The following is a 20055-nucleotide window of genomic DNA, read 5'->3' on the forward strand; positions in this document are numbered from 1 at the left end:
CAAATTAGGGAGTAAAGCTGGGGCTTAGGAGACAGGGAGCCATGGAACCCATACAGCCTCACCCTCTCTCCCATTCTACCTCCTCCCTTTCCTTCCTGAGGCTCTTGATTTTGATTTTTTTTTTTTTTTTAAGTTCAGGGAGGTTGAGCTATCAGAGGAACACAGAATGACATGGTTGTTAGGGCCAGGTAGGCAGGGCAAAGCTTCCCCGTTGGGGAAGTGCCTGATAGCCAACACCCCATGGACCTCACTCTGGGGGGACACTGACCGCTCCCTCCACCATTTCTGTTTCCTCCCTGCATCTTCTTCAGAGGTAGAATATGTGGCTGGTCTGCACTGATAAGTCTCCTCCTTTCTAAAGCACTGATCATCTTCTCTCACAAACTCAGGCTGGCAGGGATGATAGGGGACATGCGTCCTCTGGTCACAAACGAACTTTCACTGCAAGACCGGATCACCGTGCTGTCTGATTTTTGAGACCCTTCCCTTCTCTGTCCACTGCTGAGGAAGTGTCCATCCCTGAAGAGCCTTTGGTGAAGGCCAGGTGTGATATCGTTTCTTAAATGTAATCACTGGACACCCTCCACACACCTAAATACTACAGTGGTTCATCCTAGGAAGCTCTGGCCTGTGGCCGCGGTGGCTGGCCGGGACTTGTGTGTGGACAGTGCTGGTGTTTTTAGGGTTGGGATTGTAGCGTGTTCTTTGTTTGCACTAGTGTTTCTCTCCCCTGAGGGGCCGGGTAATTTCCGTGCCTGCATCCCACCCGGAATCCCCACCTCCCAGCCCAGATCCCTGGCTGCACTGGCATTCCTTCCAAGGCTGAGTCAGATTGCTCTTTGGGGAATGCATAGGTATTGGCGGGTCTCTGAAGAGGGACTTCTTTCCTGCTGGTTTGGGGCTCAGGTGTTTCTCCTTCCCGGGTATGAGGGATGTCCAATGCAGATGTCCTTTCTGCAGGCAGCAAGAGGAGGGCTGGCGAGGAGCTGGACGGTGGCTTTTGATCTCTGAGCTGCCACAAGAGAAGGTTTATGGGACGTCTGCAGACCAGAGCTCCTGACACACCCAGTCCAGAAGCCCAGCCCTGCCAGAGGTGGGAGTGGGAGTTTAGGAACATCCCGTTCTGGCCTTGCCTCGGTAGTATCAGTGTGTTATAGCAGATGTGGAAACCACGGCTTTGCTCTCATGACTCAGAATGGCTGGCCTTGGCTACATATCTGAGTACCGACTGTAACTGGTAAAGACTTGCAGGATCGCAGAGTTTAACTTGTACCCGGGGCCAGGAGACGAGGTGTAGGCAAGGGTGAAGAAGTTCCAGAAAAAGCCACTTGGGCCCTTTGGTCCCTGGGAGAGCTGCTGCCTGGAGCAGAGGGGGCCCAGGGCCTGCTGGGAGCTTGGCAGAGTCACTGACCCCTCTGGTGGACAGCCTTCGTCCTGGAGGTGCAGAAGGGGTTAGTGAGGTGTAGTGTGTGCAGTCCATGGCTGCTGTGAGTTCGGAGTGCTGACGGCTCCGAGTATCAGGACACAGGGGCTTTTGCACAGCTTGATGCCAAGGGCAGGTGAGGAGACCCCTGCTTGAAGGAGGTAGGGTCTGATGGCAGATGAAAGGGAAAACAGAAGAGAGGAATAGATGGGGCCCTTGGGGAGGCCTCTTTCCAGAGTTCAGAGAGAGGATTGGGTCCATCTCTTTCCTCAGGGAATAACCTGTGGGGCTTGAGCAAGTGGTGGGGGCCAGGAGAGCTTCTGGGCTGTCTGCCTGGAGCTGTAGGACAGGACTGTTGGGAAGGAAGGAGGAGGCTCTGGATGAGGTCTCCGGCTTCTCCCGGGTCCTCGGTTTGTGGCAGCCAGGGGCCCAGCACGCCTGCCTGCTCCAGGTTTCCATCTCCAGCCTGGGTGTGTCTGTTATCTTGTACCTGACATCATGGACTCTCTTAAAAAATGACTCACTTGCCCACACACAGACACACACAGATGCAGGGCACTCACCACCGCACCCCCCATGGATGAGGGTAACATACTCATTCATTCAAGACAAAGGTAATTCAATGAAAAGTCTTTCTCCTTCCCAACCTCCAGCCCTCCATTCTCTTCCTCAATGGCGTCTGCTCTCCCTAGTCTCCTGTGGATCCTGGCAGACAGAATCCAGGCATCGGTTTGTGCCTGTCTCCCCCTTTGCTCCTCTTTGGACCTGCTGGGAAGCACCCAGGTTGTGGAGTGGCAGGACCACATGGCAGTTCTTTCAATTGGCCAGAGCTTAACTATTTATTGCCCTTCCCCCCTACTTTGCCGCTTCTCCCCATGCGGAATCTCCTGGTGTTAGATTTGTTGGTGTGGAGAGCCTGGACATTGAGAATAAACCTCAGGGGCCTGTTCTGTGATAATAGGCAGAAACAAACAATCCCATTAAGACCTGGGTTCGAATCCTACCCTGTGGCCTTGGGCAAGTCTGTGAACACTAGTATTTTAGTCTATTTAAAGGAAGTCATTACACCTACATCAAGGGGTTGATGTAGAGATGAAATTAAAATATTTGTTTGCTAAGCACCCTGCAGAGGTGGGCACTCAGAAATGTCTTTACTTCCACTTTTAAGGAGTGACCCATTTTCAGAACAAGTGACACGGGCCTGGAATCCTCTGGATGGCTTCCTGGAAATCCTCTTGGTGGGTTCCTGATCTCTTACTTCCCTGCAGAAGGTTCTCCATTTTCTGTCCAGTGCAGCCCCTCCCCACCACCTCCTCCTGCCCTGGGGAGCCCAAAGTCTCCGCACCACCTCCTTCTGTGTCCGTCCCCACCCCCACTGGTGAGCAGAACACTGCTGGCCGCCTGGAGAGGGCTCTGGGCTGTTTATGGCTGCTCTCCGGGGTGTTTATGTTGTGATCTCTTCAGAAGCTCCTAGCAGATGTCTGGTTATTGCTGAAACTTCATCTTTATCTTCAGCACGAGAGAAGAGAGAGGCTATTTTTAAAGATGTTTAATTGGCATGGCTGCACAAAGTGGCCTAGATTGCTTCCAAGCTTTGTTCTGCGTTGTTCCTGCTCTTTACCCACTCTGAAACCTTCCGATCCAGGCTGAGAGACCTTATATGTCCTGATTTTGGAGCAGCACTTAAATTTGGCAAGCAGTAGTAATCTCTTAAAAAGGTAGGTCAGGGAAGCAAAGGCGACCAGCTGTCTTTTTCCAGGCTGGGACAGATGGCAGTGTGAATGAGGAGCATTTCTGTGTCCATAGAAACCAACACCTGCCCCCAGTTCTGACCCTTCTTTTCGCCTTTGGTGTCACCCCCCCCCCCCACTCCCAGGCTGCCTGCTGACTGGCTCGGAGATCTTTAGCATTGCCTTTCCCTTTGGACTCAGGTGGGGCGCAAGGTGAGCAGGGAGTGGAACGAGGGTAGTTTCAAATGATACTGACCTCCTAGGAGGGAGGGGGAGAGAGAGATGGAGGCCATGAATCATAGGACCTTGGGATGTCAGACTAGAAGGGCCCTCTGAGATCATCCAGCTCTCACTCCAGCTGCCATGGTTTTTACTTATGGGGAAACTGAGGCTCAGAGGTCTGTTGGTGCTGAGCAGAGGCTGAGGAGGTGCGGTTCCTCGCTCAAGATCACCCAGCCAGGTGGGAGTCAAGTGTGTTGTCCCTCCACCATTTCCGCCAAGCCGTGACCCTGTGGTTTGTCTTGGGCGGCTTTAATTGAAGTTGGCCTTCCCTTTTGGGGACAGAGCCCTGCCCCCTTTCTCACAGCTCTGGCATTCTTCGAATTTAGGATGTATACACTTGGAGCACTGGCTTGCTCAATTGCTTGGTGCAAGGTCTTTCGTTATCAAAAATACCTCCCCCAGAGACTTGGGACCTAAAATTCCTGCCTTTGTTTTCAGTCCTTGTCTTCAGAGGGCCTTTATAAAAAATATAGAATTGAACTGGGAAGGATATGTTGACAGATTAGTTTATCTCTGATTAGCTGTCAGCTGAGGACTGAACCGAAGGGGATGAGTCAGCTGGGAAGAGGTGGAGGAGGGAATCAGGACTGTAAATAGGGTGCCGTCAGGGAGGGCATGGAGCTCCATGGCCAGGGCTCTTGAGCTCAGTGTGCAGCTGCTGTGCTGGGGATGCTGCGATGAGTGACAGGAGCAGAGTCCTCACCTGACGCACGGAGGGGCATTAGACAAGCTATACTGATGACTACATATCAAGGTAAAGTGTGTAATGTGCTTTGGAGAGCCTCACAGTGGAACCAGGGGAGACTTCCCGGAGGAGGTGGCACTTGGTGGTTGAGATGGGCCTTGGAAAATAGGATTTCCATAGGCAGAGATAGCCAGGGGTTTGGCATAAAGAAATGTGGAAAAGTGTGGGCACATTCAGGGAGCATGGTAGAAACATGGGAGCTTCCTGGGGGAGCTGTGGAAGTGTGGAAGGCCGGAATTGGGCCAGCCCTGAGAGCTGGGGATGGGGGTGGGGAAGGTGGGACGGGGGGTTTCTGCAGGTGTCAGATGCTCCTGGAGCATTGTGGGCCAGCCTCTGAAGTGACTGATCCTCCCTCGCTTGTGGTCTCACAAGCACCTGAATATCCCCTTCAGGTGGGTGCTGCCCTAGGTTTCTGGTGCACACTTTGGGTTTACTTCCCCAGTGGAGGGAGATGCTTGGGAATGCAGGTGAGACAGGACTGGATGTTTCCAGGCAGCTGGAACATGTAGGGGCTTGGCTGACTCCCCAGCCTTTTCCCTGGCCCTCTGGACACCTGGCCATGGGGAGGGACAGAAGCTAAGCTCAGCTTCTGCCAGTTCCAGTGTTAACCTGGCAGGTGGGAGGCATGGCAACCCAGTGTGCTTAAGGCTCTGACATTTGAGCAGGGTTGCCAGCACCTGTTCTCTGCCACAGAGGTCTCAAAAACACCCTTGCTGTGTGTCATGGAATCAGTTGCTCCTGCAAGCAGCAAACGGCATGAGTTCAGTGCCCATGGGAGCTTTGACGGGGGGAGGTGGGGGGGATGAGGGTGGGGGGGTAGGGCACTGAACCACCTTTCATCTTTCTTTTTTCTATTATTAGTGCTACGAATATGAGACCACATTGGTTCGTTGATCAATTAATTGCTCATTTATTCATTCTGCAACTAAGAGTCCTGAAGTTTCCTTTATCTGAAGCATGTTGTCCCATTGACTGTGGTTTTCAGAGTGGTAAAACCTTTGGCAAGCCGCTTACTTTCTCTGAGCCTCAAGTGTCTCTTCTGTAAGATGGGCGTGATAATACTCACCTCTCAGGGTGGCTGTGAGAATTAAATGGGGCAGTGTGCATAGCACACCTGTCATGGTGCCTGGCCCCTAGGGGGCACAGAGGCCCTTCCTTCTCAAGTCTGTTCCCCATTTGGCCCACAGGAGTCGGACAGCATAGATGTGGAGGGCTCCTCTTTGCTTCCGGACTCCCATTCAGTACTGTTCTCTAAGTGACTTCTACCTTTAAGTAGTGACTTGTTAAGAGAATAGCTCAAAGCACCTACGTGTGCAATGAAGAGAGATGAGGCGCCTTTCCCTTTGTGGTGAGATCCTCACCATCAGACCTTGCTACCACAGGCCTGTTCCATTGATGCGTGATTTCTCCACTGTGGTGGTCCAGCCTGGGCTTGCCCATCAGAGCTGACCTGTGGCATCTGTGGACAGCTCCTTCCAGTCACCTCCCTAATGGCTCCCGATAGCTTCTGGCATCTGAACGAGTCTTCTCTTTCCCTCCACGTGTCAGCTCCTCCGACATGAGTTTTTAAATCCAATCTGTGATACCACCAATCGGAAGAAGTACCACTATTTCATGTACCTTCAAGAAAGAAAAAGTGCTTCCAATTAAATTGTGGAATGATGCTCTGTTATCACTGAAAAGTTTTATATTTACTGAAAGAAGAATCCTTTTAGACTTTAGACGTAATTTTATATCCCATAACACTTGTATGTACAACAAAAGGAAAGCAAATTGGTTAGGTGTTTCTAAAACATCTTCAGTTTCAGAATCTGACTCTTCCAATTCACTTTTTGACTCTGCCATCTTTGTGGCTCTTTTGACACATTATTTTATTTTAGTAAAGTGATGATGCATTTCTCAATCTTACTTAGATGTTAAGGGGCTAGAAGATACATTCTGCTTTCAGACGTTTTATAATTGAAAAATGCACATCTTCTACTTAGTAAAACAAGGTATTTAAAGACAGCCCTCTTGTTCTCTCTTGAGTCTTCTTCCAGGTTAACAATCTGTGATGTGGTTTCAGTTCTTTTTACCTTCCCGGTGGTTCTCCTCTGAGCAAACTCCCATTTGTTGAGATTCTCATACACTGAGGGGAGTGCTCAGACCACATATGGTATTCGTGGTGTGGTATGACCACAGCAGAGGAAGGGAGCTATCACCTCCCTGGTTTAGGCCATTCTACTCCTCATAATGCAGCCCAAGATTGCGTCAGCTTTTCTGGCGGGTACATCACATCATTGACTCACTGGCATTACTGCTGACCAGATCTTTTTAATATGTGCTGCATTTCCTCTGTCCTAAACGTGTGCGGCTTTAGAACTTAAACGCAGAGCCTCCTATTTTGTTCCCATCTGATTCAGAACAACCATTTTTGTTAAATTTCAACTTTGTTAAATTCGGTGCAACCATGTTCCATTGAGCTCTTTCAGGATTGTATTAAGTATGCCTTCCATATCGTTGCTGGAGGGGAGGTGGATGGGGGGATGGGGTAAGTGGGTGATGGACGTTAAGGAGGACACATGATGTAATGAGCCCTGGGTGTTACATACAGTTGAATCACTGACCTCTACTTCTGCAACTACTGATACACTATATGTTAATTAATTGAATGTAAATAAAATTAAATTTTAAAAAAGTATGCCTTCCATAGCATCACCTGAGTTGCTGATAAAATGCTTATCAGGAGAGAGCCCTCCGGCTTGCTACTAGAGATCTCTCCTCAGGCACCATTAAATCTTTCATCAGCTTGCTTTGGGGATGGCAGCCTAGGCTGTCCCTTTCCTGAATCACCACCCGTTTGCTTTCCTGACTTCTGGCCAAATGTCTTCTTGAATCTGGATATGCCCCGGCTATTGCAGTTTTCCATCTCCCACCAAGTATCCCGTCACAGGAGGAAGCGAACTCTCGTTGACAGCTCATGTCAGTTCCCAGAGGGCACTCAGACTGCTTGCTGGTGTCCCTGGGCTGCCCCGCAGAGATACAGCGGGAAGTTCAGTGGTCTCATCTGCAAGAGTTTCCAGTGCTCTGGGCCAGGGGACTTACAGTCACTGAAAACATCTACATAGACCAAGCTTCTCCCCCATCCCAGCTCCAGTTCTCATCTCAGTGTCGGATCTTTCTTTGTCAGTCTAAAATGACTCTTAGAGAGGGGCCCCTGTGCGCCTGGAGTGGGGGCCGAGGTCCGACTTCCCAGGGCCCCTTTCTGCCCCTGGATTTATTGACTCCAGATGCCCCGCAGACCTTCCTGCCCTCTGCTGTGCAGCCTGAGCGCATCCCAGGCTTGCCTCCTCCACGTGGCGCAGGGACAGGCCTTGCACCACTGTCTTAGGGTTCTCCTGGTTATGCACTCTTCTTCCAGTGAGGGGATGTGGGTTTTCTTACAGCTGGCCTTGTCAAGGGCTCCTGTAGCGCAACATGTTCTGTAGTTGTCTGCGTGCCAAGCGCTGGGATCAGGGCTCTGTAAACATAAACTTATTTAGTGCTCGTGCCAACCCCATGTGGGAGATCTTGTCATTTGCCCCACTTAGCACTCAGCAAATTAAGGCACAGAGGGGTTAACTGATTTGCTCAAGGTTTCACAGTTAGGACAAGAGGGGGAGTTGGAGTCTAGCCAGTTTGCCCCCAGAGTCCAGGTCTTTACCTCTATGGTGAGCTGCCTTAAAAGGCCCCTCCCCTTCCCTCCTCCTCACTGCCCCTCTCCCCTCACTCCTTTGCACAACTGGAACTGCTTTGGAGTCTGAATCATTGACTTCCTCAGTTTCAGGTCCGAGAGCCCTTCCGTGCTCCCAGCCATTTGAAGTCTGTGAGAGTCCCCGGCACCAACTTCCCCTTCTTGGTCTCATAAATTTCAGAGGAAATGATTGCTCTTCCTCCATAGTTCCTGTATCCTCCTGGTCACTAACCCATTCTGCCATTGTTGTGGGAATCAGGTTTCTATGGATACTTCCTCCCTCTTCCTCAAGGTGGGGCCAGCCAGGGATTTCAGCCAGTGGGGTTTCAGCACTTCCCTGTGGTGGTTCCCCCCCCTTCCCCGCACACCGCCACCCAACACCTGAGCTCTTCTCTGGCTGGCCTGAGATCCTATCAGCAGCTGACCCCACAGTGCCCACGGACACCTTCCCTTTATGGCTCCCGTCTTTTCTGAGCACACCTGTGTTCTCCAGAATATTTTCCTCTTTGTTTCATGCTTTTTTGTTACATAGAGATCCCGTCTTGGGGGCCCCGCCCAAGTCCATCCCTTTAAGAGATAAAAGCTGGATATTGAGAAGTGTGTGTCAGTTACGTAAAGAAAGAATAAATATTTATGTTTGTGGGTGTATACATAAACATTGTCAGGGGTAAGGCACAAGCAATGAGAGCAGTTTCCTGGTTCCGAGTGGGGGCAGACCGGGTAGATGCAGTAGAAGGGACACATTTCCTATGTACTTTTGTGAGTTTTGATTTTTGAATGTATTTCCGACTCAAAATTTAAAACAACAAAACAAAAACCCCAACCACAGACAACCTGGGACTGCTGCTTGGGGGACTGTGGAAAGAGTGTGACTCACCTGGTGGAGTCAGTGCGGTGCCTCCTCCTACCGCATGGGCCTCTGCTCCTCAGGTGCGCACATGGGGCTAGTGACAGCCCACTTACCTGGTCTCGGGATGCAAGGGGACCCTCTCCTACAGCCTGGCACATGGGGGGTCTGAGTAAACCGCGTCCTCCCTGACTCTCTTCTTTGAAGCTCCGAGGTAACTTGAGACTTTGCTGCCTCTTGTAATCACAGTTTACTAAGAGCTGGTGCTCAACACGGGCACCTGGGCCTCAAGTGCTGGTTTTCTCCTGTGACCCACTCACCTACAGCTCACACTGCGGTCTTTCCTCCCTGTTGAATTCCGGGATTTGAGGTAGTTGAAATGCTCCGAGGGCCTGGGTTTGCCTCCAAGAACGATGTCCTTTCCTTTTCCAGACCTGCAGGATTTTACAGATCATTTCTTTTCCCACCATACTCATCTGCCCAGCTCAGGGGAGTATGATTAGAATGGGTCTAACACCGTTTGAAAACAGAAGCCCATAACTGGGCTTGCAGATAACCAAGTTCAGAGCAGACCCTGAAGAAAAAATGCAGGGCGTTGGGAGAAGCCAGTGCAGGCACCTGTAATTGAGGAAATGATCTGGTTAGGAAAGTGACTTGTTTACCTTGGGCAGGTAATTGTGAAGCAGACTTTGAGCACCTACTGTGTGGCCTGGGACCTGTGCTATGGAGATGGCAGTGTGGGTAGTGTCCAGCCTCACCTCTCAAAGCATTCACTACATACTCGAGAAAACAAGACATACAGCTTTAAAAAAATTAAGTAGGAGATTGTGGTAATGGTTCAGGTCATAGAAGGCAAATCACAAGGTGGTTCATGACTAATTCCATAAGATGGTGGAAATAGCAGTGGGTAGTTTTCTGGGGGCTGGGGAGGGCCTGGAAAGCTTGGAAGGAAAGAAGGAGGATGAGGAGAGGAGGAGGCTGCATTTTATCTGGATCTAGAAGGATCCATGAAGTGCAAATGGGTACATGGGAGGAAGAGGAGAGCATTTCTAGTGGGTGTAGAGCCCTGGGGAGATGGGAAATGGCTTGGTTTGAAGGTGGGCAGAAGGAGAGGAAGCTGGACACGTGAATTTAGGACAGAGGCAGGCAGCCTTCAAAATGACAGAGGGAGAGAGTGTGTGTGCATGTACGCGCCTAAGTTCAGAACAGGGATGGGAGGCTGTGGGCCCAGGGTCTCATAGGGCACTCTTGTAAATCCTAGGGAGAATGAACAAGAAAGGGTCTGGCTGCCATGCATCTTAATCTAGACATCTACAGCGCCTACTCCAGAAACGTCTTCCGGAGCAGAGAAGGAGGCCAGAGGCATGCTAGCCATTCCCCACCATTGTTCTGTTTGCACATTTTCTTCTTAGGCATGTCAAATGTCGATTCACTCGGCAGATATTTATGAGTTCTTATTCTGTGCCAGAAGCTGTTCTAGGTGTGATGGTTACAGAAGGGGAAAAAAAAGGTAAAATTCCTTGCCACATAGACCTTATGTTCCAAGAGGGGGAGAGAGACCATAAACAATGAGGTTAAATGTATGAGGCCAGGCAATGACGTGGACAAAGAGTGCTAAGCAGAGAAAAAGATAGGGTGTTCTGGGTGCAGGTGGAGGGAAACAGTTGAGAAGAAGGCTGGAATTTTAGTTGGGGTGGTCAGGGAAGACCTTACTTGCCTTGCCCCTGAGACTTAGAAGCTGGCAAAAAAGCGGTCTGGGGCCAAAAGGAAGGAGGCCAGGCCAGATCCTGCAGGGATCTCGAATCCCCAGTTGAACCTCTTCCCACCCACCGGGGGCTTCGGCTTTAGGCAGCAGGGAGCCTTTGAGCGTGCTTGAGCGGAAGAGTGCCATGTGTGGTGATATATCCCTGGTGACTTTGTAGAGGATGGGATCTAGGGGGCTGAGGTTCCAGATGACCAGGACCACAAAAGTCCACTAGTTTGACACCTCTAAGTTAGGTACAGTGGGGTGGAGCTGGGAAGCAAGAGCAGTAGGGCAGGGGGAGGGGGAGAGCAGGTACTGGCAGAAGGGGAATGATGGCAGAGCTTAGATTGGAGGGGGAATGATGACCAATGCACTAAAGTTCTTAGAATTTAGGGCTTGGCGTCAGTTCAACACTCTTGCTGTGACTTTATTTTAGAATAGTGTAGTGCTTAAGAATGTGAGCTCTGGGTTTGAATCCTGCCCAAGTGGCCTTGGGAAAGTTACTTATCTGCTCTGCACTTCAAGCCCCAGCCCCGTAAAATGGGGATGCAGTAGTGCTTATCTTATAGGTACAAGAATGCTTAGCACGGTCCCCGGTATATGGGAAGTACCCAGGAAGTATTAGCTGCTCTGACCGTCCGCTTCTCTCTCCCTATTCAGGTGTGTGTCAGTAGAATTAATGTGTTGGCCATATTTCTTCTGTGGTCCTAAAGCTAAGTCAAATGAAGAAAAGTATGCTCTTACGGACTAAATGAGGTAATGCATGTGATGGGTTTAACTTAGTGGCAGATGAATACTAGTTAAAAGCACTATTATCACCACATATTATCATGCAGAAAATGATTTTCCAGTGGAAATCCTTTGTAAGGTCATTTATTTAACCATTGCTTATCGTGCCTGTGCTGTGCACTAGACATACTAGGTCATTTCATCTTTGCGACACCAGCCGGAATCAGCCTTGTTAACCACATCTTACAGATGGGGAAACTGAGGCTTAGAGACACCAAGATTTGCCCAAGGTCGCACAGCCAATAAGTGGCAGAGCCAGGATTTGAGAGGCTTTTTTTCCCTCTGACATTGAACTACGTTTTATAATAAGAACAATTATTCCAGGAGTGATCTGTTATGTAAATGTATATTGACAATTAGGCTACATCAATCTCCCTTGGTACTGGTGGTGACATGGAGCCTTGGGGAATACAGAGCCATGGCCAACTTCGCAGATAGACCAGGGGTGGTGTCAGAGGTAGGACCCTGGACCTGGAGTCAGAGTTGCACGTGGGTGGGAGATACTGTGGGTCGGTCAGCACCTTCCCTCAGTGACTCACCCCGGCACAGCCCTTATCAGAGCCTTTCAGCCACAGAGAGGCGGCCTGAGACCTGTGTTGCTTGACTCAGCCCCGGGTATGCTGGAGGAGGGGCAGAGTCTGATGGGTGCAAATCCCAGCTCCACCACCTACTAGCTGTGTAAGGCCAGGATAGGAGTGGATTTCTTTGTGCCTCGGTTTTGTTATCTGCAAACCCTCTCATAGTAATTTTATGACAATTAAATGTGGTAAGCCATGCAAATACCCAGAATTCCCTGGCCCCAGCAAGCCCTGAGAGTTAATATTATGCTAGTGACTATTGTAGTATAATGTTATAAAAGCCTCCTTTGACCTCTGAGGCTAGAATAAAGTGTCCCACCCTCTCTGCATGGGCCCTCCATGTGTGTGTAGCTCTTCACAGCACTGTGAGTGCTCCAGACCAGGAATAGGTCTTAGTGTGTGTGTGTGTGTGTGTGTGTGTGTGTGTGTGTGTGTGTGTGTTTTGAAACCCCTGGAGACAAGTGTCTTGTCCTAGAAGATGTGGAAAGAAGTTTGCCCAGTGGAACGGGTTCCTGGTTTTCCACTTGGCCAGCAGCCTCTATTCTGACGTGCACACCCCAGCTCCCAGGATTATGGAAAATGTCTGCTATTTCTAAGGCTGCTAGCCAAGCATATTCACATTCAGGTTTTACTCTGTCTTTACAATTGTCCCCTGTGGTCATCGGTTATTATCCCCATTTACTAGGTATGGAGACGGAGCCTCGGCAGGGTTCAGTAATCTGTCCTCAGCCTTGCAGGCAGAAGGTAGTGAAGCGGGTGGTCCCCTGTCCATCCGAGGAAGCCTGGATCTGGAGGCTCAGATCCACAGAGCCTCTCCACCCATTCCCCTGTGCCCTTCTCCTGAGAAGGGCTGGGAGGAGACCATGGGACCAACAGACCTTTCTACACCTCTGCCTTCTTCCCCCCCACCTCCTTCAGGCCCTGTTAGTTCCAAAAAAGCATAGGACAGTGAGCTTGAGCCAGGCCAGGGATGGGACTTGCTCAAATCACCTCCACTCTAATTTCCCTTCTCTGTGGGTCTGAGGCCTGGGCTGGGGCTCTGGGCTTGTGGGGAGTGGAGACATGGGGAGGGTACTGTAGCTTTAAGCCTTTGGAGGCTGGGGGGGGTGGGGGGATGGTGGCTGAGCACAGACACTCCTTAGGGGTACCTGCCTCTGGAGGCAGAGGAGGCTGACACCCCTGCTTCTCCCCGGAGGAGGAACAGGCGCTGGTTGAAGGGCCCAGAACCATATCCGGTGCGCGGGAGCTCCTGGGGGTGCTGAAGTAGCGACTGCTAGGGGTGGGAGGCACTTCCTTTCTAGGGGGAAAAGAGGTTCCAGGAAAGGTGGTACTCAGCCCAGGGCTCTAGGACAGACCTGAGTCCAGACTTCTCAAACTCCAGAGCTGTTGCTTAAGCGGAAGAATCTTCTGTTTAGTTCAGCTTAGCGGGCTGTTATTGAGGAAATACCTATCATGTCCCAGTAGGGGTGGGGAATAGAAGTCCAGTGAGATAGGGAGCCAGCAGTAAAGAGCTCATGTCCTGCAACTCTCTTTTTACCTCTTCTCTCTCCGGGGAGCCTTGAATTCCGGGTGACAGTGGTGACACTTCCGCACATATGGCAGCGTTCAGATTCCTGGTGTCCCAGTGTGTGGGCTAGAGTTTGGGCCCTGCCGGTCGACACGGCAGCGCAGGCAGGGAGCTCGCAAATCACATGCTCATTGCATTGGGTGCTGGGCCTGCTGTGTGGACAGAGGGGTTATTGGGCCTTTCAGGTTGTGATTCTCGGTTCCCTCCAGGATGGTCCTATGACCAAGGGAGCAGACACAGGAGTGCCCTGGGGTGTGGGTGAGAAAGATCCTAGGTGGAATGGCCTCCAAGATGATGACTCGGGCGGCCCCTCCCTCCCTCAGGCCAGCCCTGCTTCTTGTCCTCTGCTGAGCTCTGCCTGTCTGCCTGGCCATCTCTGCCTCCAGCTCCTTGCTTTCCTGTTTCTGGTCTGCAGTGCTTTTCTTCATCCTCTTTGCCTCTCTTCATCTCCAGGGCCTGGATTTAGCCCTGCCTACTCCAGAAGGTCTTCCTAAACTCTCTCAGCCCAAGCTGCCTCTCCTTTCTCCCCGCACCTCCTGGGCGGAGAGGGCAGCCCGGAGCTCAGCATTTACATGTTATGTAACGTGTTTTGAGCACCTGCCCCAGGGCAGGCAGCAGACAGAGGCCAGGACTTTGGAGTCTGGCTGGCCTGGGCGTGTGTTCTAGCTCTGATTCCTGTGAGCTGAGTGACTTTGGGTAGGTGTTTTCATTTCTGAGTCTCCGTTTCCTCTTCGGAACTTCAGAATGTGGTACCCACCTCACAGGGAAATTGTAAGCTTCTGCTGAAGTAATCCCTGCAAGGCACTGAGCCCGCCTGCTGTTCCCGGCTATTGTCAGTGGCTCTCCTGTGGCAGCCCTTACTAGCCTTTGACAGGCACTGCTGTATTTAATCAGCACCCTAGCTTTAAAAGGTAGACCTCATCCCCCAGAGGGAAACACAGGAGCGTCAGTGCCAAAATGACGTGCCTGATGTCTCAGGACATGGAGGCAATGAGGCTGGCCCTGAGGCCAGGTGCCCGCTGGCTGGCTTGGCCACAGCATTCTTCCATCTACTGCCTCGGCTTCTCGTTCCCCTGCTTTCCTTGCTGTTGGGAGCTCTTCACATTCTTTGCCAGGACACTCAGCAAATGCTCATTGAGTGATTTTTCCTAGCTGGTTTAAAGGAAACCAGGTGGGGGCAGGGCAGGGGCAGGAAATGGGACCCCTTGAGAGCATTCCATCCCCTTTCAGATTCCCAGCTGATCCAGATTGGCCATGGAGCCCTGGGGGTGGGGGTGGAGAATTGCGTGCCACCCCAGCACCAGGCAGTGCTGGGTCCTGTGGCCATCACACCCAGCCCAGGCAGTGTGACCAAATCATGCCCTGAGGGAAAGTCAGCCTGTTCCTTTTGATTTATTTATTTTTAAATCGCAGAGCTATTTAAATAGCAATGCTATGAAAATAAAAAGAAAAGTAAGGGAAATACCTGTCTGGGTAGTCCCCTGTGACTGGGGCAACCTGTCTGCTTGAAAACAAAGAAAAAGAAAGCCACCAGCTGGCAGGGGGCTCAGGCGCTGTGTGGCACTGTGACATGGGTGTCTGCAAGGGTCCGTGGGGGAGGCCTCTTCTGAACGGCTCAGCGAACCTCCCTCACACCCACAGGGACAGCCCGTGCCCTGCCAAGGCTGCTCTGCTTGACTGGAGCGTTGTCCCCAGGGGAGGTTGGAAGCGACCACTTTTGCTCCAGCCAATCCCATCTGCCCCAGCCAATGTCGATGTCAGCATCTGCATAGGCCTCACTCGGCTGGTTGATTGGCGTATGCCTGCGCAGACTGGTGTTGGGGACTCCGTGTGCAGAGGTGTGTGTCCACCCCCAGCTAATGCTGCGGGAGATGGGGAGGCAATCGTTGTGATTTTGCTCCCAGGCTGGGGTTTTGGTTTTTTGTTGTTTCTGTTTTTCTGAAACTCTTTAAAACACACCTGAAGATGGAGCTCCTTTTCCTGGAGGGAACTGAGAGGATGCTGTGGGAAGGCCCCAGGGGACAGGAGTGGACTCTCTTTGCTGGCGGGAAGACGAGACACTGTTGAGCATGGTACTGGGTCCTGCTCTGTAGCTTCACCTGTCAAGGCAGAAGCTCTTGGGAAAGGTGACTGCGAGTCAAAAAACAAAAAACCAAATCCTGGGAAACTCTGCATGGGCTCTGACGGGCATATCCTGCTTAAAACCCACGGATACGTGCCATGTCCATAGCGTCACAGTGTGGTTCTTGGGGACTGAAGTAACTGATGAAGGAAACAGTGCCCAGGGACTCCCTCCAGATACCATAATGCTCCCTGTCCTGTCCGCGCCAGAAGGCAGCCCCTTCCTCTGGGAAGCTGTCTCTGGGTGGGGCTCGGGGGCGGCTTGTAAATGAGGGGCAGCAGCCCATGAGCATCTCCCCTGGGTATTGGAGACCAGGCCTGAGTGGCAGCGGAGGGGCCTGCGTGAGGAGGAGGCCTCAGACTCGGGTCCAGAGTATGCTGGCATCCATGGCAGCGTCCCTGGCACGTGGACCGGGCATCGGGCACCAGAAGCGTGACCTTGATGAGTTAGGCATTGAGCTCTCTGAGCCTCAGTTTCCTCCACTGGAAAATGGGTTGGACGAGCATCCAGCTCCTAGGGCTGTCCTGCAAGTTCAAGGCGATTGCCCCAGGGAAAGAGTCACTTATTTAAGGGCTCAGACAAGGTGGTTTCCCTTCTCTTCCACACCTTCCTTCCTCCTCTAACAAGAGTTCTCTCAAACAACTGCCTGGAGTTTTTTGCCACACCACTGTGAAGTCCATGAAAATCCTCTCCCCTTTGTCTTCTTCCTCTTTCTGACCGCTCATTGTGAGGAGGACCTATGTCTGAGGCTGGGTTCCCAGCCAGGGTCTGCAGGATGGCACTGTTCGCCTTTTTGGTTCTAGCATCTTTCTCTCCCAGGAAGGACATGGGTTTGCAGAGACACCTTGCTGCATGTCTGCTCTTCCCTGGCTGTCTGGGCCTCCCGGACAGTTCACGGCCGTCTTTTCTCCCCGGGTGGGATTTAGTGATGAGGAAGCAGCCAGTTGCCGAGTGCTGTTGTTAGTTGAGACTCTTGGTTTCACGTGACAGGAACCCAACTTGAATGAACTTCAACAACAATGGATACTTGGAAGGTTCTAGGGGAGACTCAGACTCAAAGGAAATGCTGCAGAATTCGGCACCAGGAAGAGAACAGGTGACCTCGGGCAGGTGACCTGCTCAGTGGTCCATGGCTGCAGGCAGCTCCCAGCTGACCCCACATAGCCCTCTACTCATTCCAAGAGGACCAGGACTTCCCCAGGTTTTCAGATTAGAACCCGGCCCAACTGGGAGCAGGTGCATGCCTTGTGTACTCGAGATCATGGCCAAGGAGGAAAGATACCGGATGAACCCATCTTGAGTCCCATACCTACCTTTTTGGCTGAGGAGTGGGCGATGGGGTGGAATCTATATTGGAACAAAGGGAGAAGGATGCTTGTAATATTAATAATTAAGAACGATACTAACTCACTTGTATGGAGTACTTACTTTGTGCCAGACATTATTCTAAGATCTTTACCTGCATCACTCATTTAATCTTCGCAGTCAATTCCATGTTCTCTACTGGGGAGCTAGGCACAAAGAGGTGCAGCAACCTGCCCAAGGTCACACAACGGGCTAGTAGGAGAGCTGGGGTTGCAGCCAAGCAGGGCAGTTTGCATGTGCTCTTCACTGTCCACTCTAGCGCAGGCAGTCACAACCTGTGTCCTCTTGGTCTCCATGAGCTACGCGCACGGGTTCTTCCTGACCCACGTTATCTCACTTCATCTTCAGAACAAGCCTGGAGTAGGTACCAATGTCAGTCCCATTTTCACGTAAGAACCTGAGGCTTACAGAAATTACACGACTTGGGGGCTATCGGACTAATTTCAAGTGGCAGAGCTGGGGTAGGAAGCCAGGTTGGCCTGGTTCCAGGGCCTGAGCCATGACCACTTCTCTGGGCAGCCTTCACGTGCACATGCTTCCCTTGATCTAGCAGACGCTCACCTGGTGCCTGGGGGGAAGAGCAGAGCTGGGTCGGCCTCTGAGCCTTCCTTCTCTTCCGAGGGATTGGGGAGTGCGGTGTGGAGACCTGGCACACACTCCCGAGGGGCCAGCTTTGTGGTTCTGAGCCAGTCTTGGTGTGACTTATGCTAGCTTACACCAAAGAGTTCTTGAACAAGCCTTGAGTGCATCTCACCTGTGGCGTTTTCCAGTTCTTCATGCTGCACATGGTGATGGGGCATCTAGTGGTGTCAGGCCCTGTTCCAAGTGCTTGGGCTCCCTCAGTGGAGACCTGACTCTCTAGAGCTAGGCTGGGAGCACAGCGGAGAGAAAGGTCCCCTGAGATACTCTCACATCTCTCGAGATCATGAAGTGACTCAACCACACAGGAAATCTTTCCTGAATCACCCAAATCAGGTGAACAGGGGCCTGAAGACTTGGTGCTTCTCTGCTTGGACTGGCAAGATGGCAAGTCTGGGAGGAGACATTGTTTCCTCATTCTGTTACAAATGGAAGCATTGTGTCAAGGAGCACACACAGGAATGGTGTCAAGCCAGCTCCACTGTGAGTCCCAGATGCTATGGCCAGGTGAGGCGCTTGCTGGGCCACGCCTCAGTATCCCCCCCATCGTGGGACTGTACCACCTGCCTCTCAGGGTTGCTGGGAGGATTGTCTGAGCTGGCACATGCTAACTACACACCGCCATGCCTGGGCATGGCTTAATCTTTTTAATTCTTCCTTTTAACTACTGACGAGCTTTGTTAGGTGTCTCCTAAAGTCAGAGCCCTTAGAGGGGAGCAAGTTAGAAGGGGTCTTTGGTGAGGAAATCACCAATTAGGTCAAACTTCTCATTCTATAGATAAGGAAACTGAGAGCCCTCAGGGGGAAGGGAGGTGCTGGGCCCTAGGACTTTCTGGTTTAATGGAGTTAAGGGAAGTCAGAAGTATGTTTAGCTGTGAGTCAGACAGGGTTTGATTTGGTCCTTGGAGTGGCTGGATTACAATGTGCTCAGGCCTCTATGGGAATCTGATCAATGGTCGGCCCTTATAGACTGGTCCAGAAATGCCCACCTGCTTCCCACTGGGCAGTCAGTCCAGTGTGCTTTCTTTGAGAAGCAGGGGGGCAGAGAAGTGGAGTCCTCCAACCTCTCTGAGCCTACGGCTCTGGCTCATAGAAAGTGGGTGAGGCAGGCCAGCCTATTTGTCGGCTGCCATCGGCCTGAGAGGTGTGCCTTGATAATGATTGATCATGGTGGTAATGATTGGAACTTCTGCCCAAGTGGCTGTGGGGGACCCGCCACAGTTGTGCTGGGACACCTCTCTCCTCAGTGTAGTGGGAAAGCCCGTGAGCACTGGGTCAGCCAGCCGTGGGCTTGAACCCTGCTGTGCCGTGGAGCTGTGGCAGGTGCCTTCTGCTCTCTCGGCCTCTCTGTCCCTGTTTGTGAGGAGCCACTGGAAGAGAACACATCTGGTCTACCAGTGTGCGTCATGCATGGCTAGTGCTCCATAGACAGTAGCTGCTTTCCCATTCATAGACCTGAGAATTCTGAAAGTGAGTTCAAGTCTGAGGCTCTAAACACAGTCCATGGTGTATAGAGAGCATACATGTGTAATCGATTATGTGGGCAAGTCGGCCCACCGCTCTGCTGAGCAAAGTGTGCCTCTGTCCGTGGAGTATGCGTGTTACCTCTTGTACATCTCAAATTTCTCCTCTGCGTTGACTTTTGTCCTCTTGAGGCCACCTCTCAGGAATTTGGAGTTGTGAAACTAAATTCCTAGAAGTGCTTCAGAATGCTGGGCTCCATTTCCAAACAGGTGCAGGGGCATTTTCCTGCAGAAGCAGTAGGATATGTCCAAACCGTTTGGGTGGTCAAGGGAAGCCAAGATGGTAGTTTGTATAGGAAACTCGGCCATGACCAGATGGTCTGCTTTTAGAACTTCCTAGTTTATTTAGTGTTTTGGACCCTTTCCACCTCAGGAAATATGGCAGATTTCACGTTGTTGACTTATTACCGAGGTTTTACACCAGCTTGACTTACTTTCAACATGTCTTCACCTTAGAAATTCTGGCACTTTGTTTCTACTAAAGCAGCTACTGAAGTAATCTTTTCCAGACCATCTTACTTTCTCTGTAAACCTTCGCATAGCGATGTGATGAACCCTAGAGTGCCCATACAGCAGACACAGTGGGATTTGTTTAACCACCTAGCAGCTCCTTTCTTCACATGCAAAACTTGGAGCACAGAGAGAAATTCTCTGTGCATTTCCTCTTGTTGGGGAGTGTTCCTAGAGGGTAAAGTCCACAGCCTGTGGGACCTCATGGCAGGGAGAAGATAGGAGGCTGTAACATAAGATAATGTAACTGACATTCATTGCGGGGCTCTTGTTTTTAAGGGAACGTGGCAACCTGTGCATGGCTCGTCCCACGAGGAGATGACTTTAGTCACGGCGATGCCTAAGAATCAAGTAAGTCTCTTTCTTGCCATTGAGTTGCCCTTGAGGAGGTGGCTTCAGGCTTTGGAAAGTGTGGGGGCACTTGTACTCTTTCTTTAAGCCCAAGTGAGCGTGACTCAGTTTGGAGACATACTGGTTGG

At 51.3% G+C, this 20055-nt stretch overlaps 1 protein-coding gene across 15 annotated transcripts in view; it reads left to right on the forward strand.

Moving 5' to 3' along the window:
* Nucleotides 1-20055, forward strand: part of MICAL2 (microtubule associated monooxygenase, calponin and LIM domain containing 2) — a 177956-nt gene that overhangs the window by 4721 nt on the left and 153180 nt on the right. For all 15 annotated transcript variants that reach the window (XM_034645367.1, XM_034645368.1, XM_034645369.1 and 12 more), the window contains exon 2: nt 19856-19927. The gene's annotated coding sequence lies outside the window, so the exon portion shown is untranslated. The remainder of the gene's footprint in view (nt 1-19855; nt 19928-20055) is intronic.

Source organism: Ailuropoda melanoleuca, chromosome 16 (genome assembly GCF_002007445.2).
Source record: "Ailuropoda melanoleuca isolate Jingjing chromosome 16, ASM200744v2, whole genome shotgun sequence".
In the NCBI taxonomy this organism is placed as follows: Eukaryota; Metazoa; Chordata; class Mammalia; order Carnivora; family Ursidae; genus Ailuropoda; species Ailuropoda melanoleuca.